Raw genomic sequence first — 5,750 nt, forward strand, 5'->3', positions numbered from 1 at the left:
GGGGGGGTCAATGTGATTGTCCGTTTGCCATTTAATAATTGTTCAGCAGTCTTATGGCTTGCGGGTAGAAGCTGTTAAGGAGCGTTTTGTTCCAAGACTTGGCGCTTTGGTACCGCTTGCCGTGCGGTAGCAGAGAGAACAGTCTATGACCTGGGTGACTGGAGTCTCTGACAATTTTATGGGCTTTCCTCTGACACCGCCTATTATATAGGTCCTGGATGGCAGGAAGCTTGGCCCCAGTGACGTACTGGGCTGTACGCACTACCCTCTGAAGCTCCTTACGGTCAGATGCCGAGCGGTTGCCATACCAGGCGGTGATGAAACTGGTCAGGATGCTCTCGATGGTGCAGCTGTAGAACTAACTGCTATAGGCGATCAGCTCCTTTGTCTAACTGTTATTAGGCCTATTTCTATGTTGCCCTGTTTATCAAAAGTGTTGGAAAAACTTGTCAATAATCAACTGATTGACTTTCTTGATGTCTATAGTATTCTCTCTGGTATGCAATCTGGTTTCTGTTCAGGTTATGGATGTGTCACTGCAACCTTAAAGGTCCTCAATGATGTCACCATTGCCCTTGATTCTAAGCAATGTTATGCTGCTATTTTTATTGACTTGGCCAAAGCTTTTGATACGGTAGACCATTCCATTCTTGTGGGACGGCTAATGAGTATTGGTGTCTCTGATGGGTCTTTGGTCTGGTTTGCTAACTACCTCTCTCAAAGAGTGCAGTGTATAAAGTCAGAAAATCTGCTGTTTCAGCCACTGCCTGTCACCAAGGGAGTACCCCAAGGCTCAATCCTAGGCCCCACGCACTTCTTAATTTACATAAACAACACAGCTCAGGCAGTAGGAAGCTCTCTCATCCATTTACAGTATATGCAGATGATACAGTCTTATACTCAGCTGGCCCCTCCCCGGATTTTGTGTTAAATGCTCTACAACAAAGCTTTTTCTTATTGTCCAACAAGCTCTCTGCCCTTAACCTTGTTCTGAACACCTCCAAAACAAAGGTAATGTGGTTTGGTAAGAAGAATGCCCCTCTCCCCACCGGTGTGATTACTACCTCTGAGGGTTTAGAGCTTGAGGTAGTCACCTCATACAAGTACTTGGGAGTATGGCTAGACGGTCCTTCTCTCAGCACATTTGAAAGCTGCAGGCTAAGGTTAAATCTAGACTTGGTTTCCTCTATCGTAATCGCTCCTCTTTCACCCCAGATGCCAAACTAACCCTGATTCAGATGACCATTCTACTACCCATAGGCGGAAATCCCAGGGGGGACGGGGGGGACACGACCCCCCCCATCTTGGGAAAAATATGATTTGTCCCCCCAATATATCACTGTAAACATAACTATGTAATTTTAATAATATTAATAATACGCAATGAAAGCACTTGTGCTGATTATAGACACTTAATAGTGCATTTAAATTTCAAAAGATTGCGACCCCCCCCGCCCTTTGCCTCACAATGGTTTGATCCACTGCCAGTTCTTTAGCTGGCAAGGTAATAAAGGGTTCGTATCTACTGTCCGAAAGGGACATGTACGTAACTGACGTGAGGTTCATTCAGTCAATCCATAGCAGGTCCATAGCAATGTTATTTATTTATTTTTATGTTGGCAGGGTTCACACACTAGTTGAATTTGCAGAGCTACCGCGCAAACTAAAGCAAACATTAACTATCAAGCTAGTTAGTACCTATTCCATTTATGTGGCGTCGTCAAAGATGGAATCTTTGCTATCGTCAGTTTATTCCAAGATCAGCATGCAGCTGTAGTGCTTCGACGTCCCTGTGATAAGGTTAGCAATAAACTGAAGTCCAAACTGAACAGAACAGAACTACACTCTCTTCTACCATTGTCTTAAATATATATAATGGTCTCGTTGCAAAAGATAAATTGTCGCTAGTGAACTTTTTTTATTTTATTTTATTTCACCTTTATTTAACCAGGTAGCAAAGATTATAGCAAACACACAGAAACGGAATTGGTGCTCGCTAGCTTTACAAATTCAGCTATTGTTGGAAGCCAGCCAATATGAAACAAACTATTTAAATTACAAAAGGTTGCAGCATGTGTTGTGTAAATGTGTGTGTGTGCAGCTAGGCCAGCCAGCCAGCCAGGTAGAAAAATGGCAGAAAAAAGTAAGAAGACGGACAGCAGAGTATTTGTCAGTACACCAAAACGCATAGTAAGAACTCTAGTATCCTAATATCTCAAAGACTAGTTGATAAAATGTTCATAAGAAAGAAGTGAAATGCTAATGGAAATGTTTCACAATGATGTCATTAGGCAGAGCAGGCAACAGATGGCACACAGACAGCAGAGCTGGGGACAGATATGCAGGGACAGATTGGCAGAGACAGGGAGTCTCAGGTAAGTTTGTTGAGTCTTTGTTTGGCAACATTATGAAAGGTTCTCAATTTTTTTGACTTGTAAAATAGGGACATAATTGGAAAATGCCATGGATACCCCCACTCTCAACTTAAACTGGTGACTAAACTAAGATTCGTTTACGGCAATGGTATTGCTGTTGTGATTAATTGTGTAGTTTTGGGTACCGGTAGTTAGGAGTACGGCAAACACCTTATTTATTTTCTAGGAGACAGACTGAGTCAGTTAGGGTGGTGAAAGGGAAAGAGCCAGGGAGAGAGACTTCAGAGGACAGTGTCACAGCCACGGCAGGACCAAGTGTCACCCTTGTTGCCAGCAGCACCAGTATAGGGGACAGTGGCACAGCATTGTCCAGTTACCACAGTGATGGCACAAAACCATATCAGCCACACCCACAATTTATAGAACCGCAAACTCTTGCCAACAGAGTGTTGACGTTTCAAGAGAGATGGTTTCGCGATTTCCCCTGGCTACATTATAACCCATCAATAAAAGGAGTGTTGTGTTTTCACTGTAGCCAAGGGTTTTCAAGCCAGCCATCTTTTGGCCAAAGAGCTGATGCTGCCTTCATTAGTGCAGGATTTAGGAACTGGAGAAAGGGCATTGAAAAATTCACAGCACATCAAAATTGCCAAACCCACCGCCACTTTGTAATTGTAACAGCACACCAGCTAAATCCAATCAGTGTCCAGTTATGTCCAGCGCGTGGGGTAAACAGCAGGATGACGCAAGGCATTGCTTGATGAAAATTGTTAGTTCGGTGCGGCATGTAGTAAGACAGGGACAAGCCTTTAGAGGCCACACGGATGACAATGGGAATTTATACCAGATTTTGAAACTTAGGGCAGAAGAGGATGATCCCATTTTACTGAAGTGGTTAACAGAGCGTACCACAATGTACACAGGCCCAAAAGCACAGAATGAAATTCTGAACATCATGGCCAATAGTCATTCGAGGCATTGCAGCTGAGATTAGGTCTCTTCCGATTGTACAATTTTCATTAATTGTTGATGGTACTCAAGATGTCTCTGGTGCTGAACAGGAGAATGTCTGTCTGCGTTATGTTGACCATGACCTTGTCCCTCACAAGGAGTTTATTGGGCTATACAGGGTGTCGGAGACAACAGGCGAGGGCATTGCGAAAGTGCCAACTGATGTGTTGTTGAGGAAACCCGCAAACATATGCTCGGTTCTTTTGTTCAGTAGTGTGTATAGCAGTGGTTCTCAACCTTTTTGGGGTACTGGAACCCCTGCATATTTTGAGGCAAGGCAGGCAAGGTTTTGAGCTGTCCTCAGGGACCTCCACCCCCTCTATATTATATGTAAACTTACTGGAAACCTTGTGGTACTGACTACATTCATTACACTTTTTTATTTCACGGACCCCTTGCAATTAGTCCATGGACGCCTGTTTGAGAACCCATGGTGTAATTGATAGTTGTTCTTTTGTTTAGTAGTTTTCAGTACACTTACAAATGATTTATTTCATGTTATTTTATTTAAAATGGCATACTTTGTGCGACATACTTGTCCATAGCTGCTGTTTGAAGAGTTGAGACACTGAAGGATATTTTGTTTGATTTATTTGGGTTTTTCATTGAAGTAGTTATTTTGCTTTTAGAACTGTACTTATTTTAAGCTTTTTGTTCTTGCAAAGATATTGTAGACTCAGGCCAGGTGCACATATTAATGACTATATAAATGTATCAGAAAAAGTCAAATTAAAAGGTCAATTCAATACGGAGACCAACTTTGTGATGGGTCTCAATGGAGATTCTTTTAGATGTGATCACACCATGTTCATTGTATTTATGAAAACTACACCCATACAGTGTACAGTACCATTGTCACCTACTGACCTTTCTTGATATTGCTGGTTGTAAGTATGAATACCTGCATACATACTGGACTGGTAAGGAGCACTGCTATAACTATTATTAGTAGTAGAATTATAATGATTTAAACATTTGAACAAGTTGTGAAAACCCTTCAGTTAACTACTGTACCTATCAATTATCCAGTTGTAGGAATTATGGTTCCTCAATATACATTTAACAACGTATGCTATGTGTTACAGCACTACTTTTGGTGTCCCCCTCAGGAATTGCTCTTGAGAAAATTTAATGTAATTGTCCCCTCCAAGGTTGATCTCAGATTTTCGCCCCTGCTACTACCCATGCTAGATTACGGAGACGTAATTTATAGATCGGCAGGTAAGGGTGCTCTCGAACGGTTAGATGTTCTTTACCATTCGGCCATCAGTTTTTCCACCAATGCTCCTTATAGGACACATCACTGCACTCTTTACTCTTCTGTAAACTGGTCATCTCTGTATACCCGTCGCAAGACCCACTGGTTGATGCTTATTTATAAAACCCTCTTACGCCTCACTCCCCCCTATCTGAGATATCTACTGCTGCCCTCATCCTCCACATACAACACCCGTTCTGCCAGTCACATTCTGTTAAAGGTCCCCAAAGCAGACACATCCCTGGGTCACTCGTCATTTCAGTTCGCTGTAGCTAGCGACTGGAACGAGCTGCATCAAACACTCAAACGGGACTGTTTTATCTCAATCTCTTCATTCAAACAGTCAACCATGGACACTCTTACTGACAGTTGTGGCTGCTTTGTGTGATGTATTGTTGTCTCTACCTTCTTGCCCTTTGTGCTGTTGTCTGTGACCAATAATGTTTGTACAATGTTTTGTGCTGCTACCATGCTGTGTTGTCATGTGTAGCTGCCTTGCTATGTTGTTGTCTTAGGTCTCTCTTTATGTGTTGTCTCTCTTGTCGTGATGTGTGTTTTGTCCTATATATATATATATATATAATTATATATATATATATAATTAAATTGTTTAAATTCCAGCCCCCGTTCCCTGGTAGACCGTCATTGTAAATAAGAATGTTCTTAACTGACTTGCCTAGTTAAATAAAGGTTAAATAAAAATAAAAAAATAAAACACTTTTTGAGGATCTGGGGACACATCTTTTTAAGTCTCCTGAGGGGGAACATATTCCATATGTGTTATTTCCTAGTTTTGACGTCTTCTCTATTATTCTACAATGTAGAAAATAGTAAAAATTACTTTAAAAACCCTGGAATGAGTAGGTGTGTCCAAACGTTTGACTGGTACTGTATCTACCTCAATTACCTCGTACCCCTGCACATGGACTTGGTACTGCGTGTGTATAGCCAAGTTATCCCTTCTCATTTTTCCTCTGCATTTTTGGGAAGGGGAAGGGCCCATAAGCAAGCGTGTCACTGTTAATCAACCCGTTGTTTATGAAGCATTTACACATCCAGTAGGTGGCGCACTGGAGTATTGTACAGAATTTACCCCAGTTGATACA

This window comes from Salvelinus fontinalis, chromosome 33 (genome assembly GCF_029448725.1).
Source record: "Salvelinus fontinalis isolate EN_2023a chromosome 33, ASM2944872v1, whole genome shotgun sequence".
NCBI lineage: Eukaryota > Metazoa > Chordata > Actinopteri > Salmoniformes > Salmonidae > Salvelinus > Salvelinus fontinalis.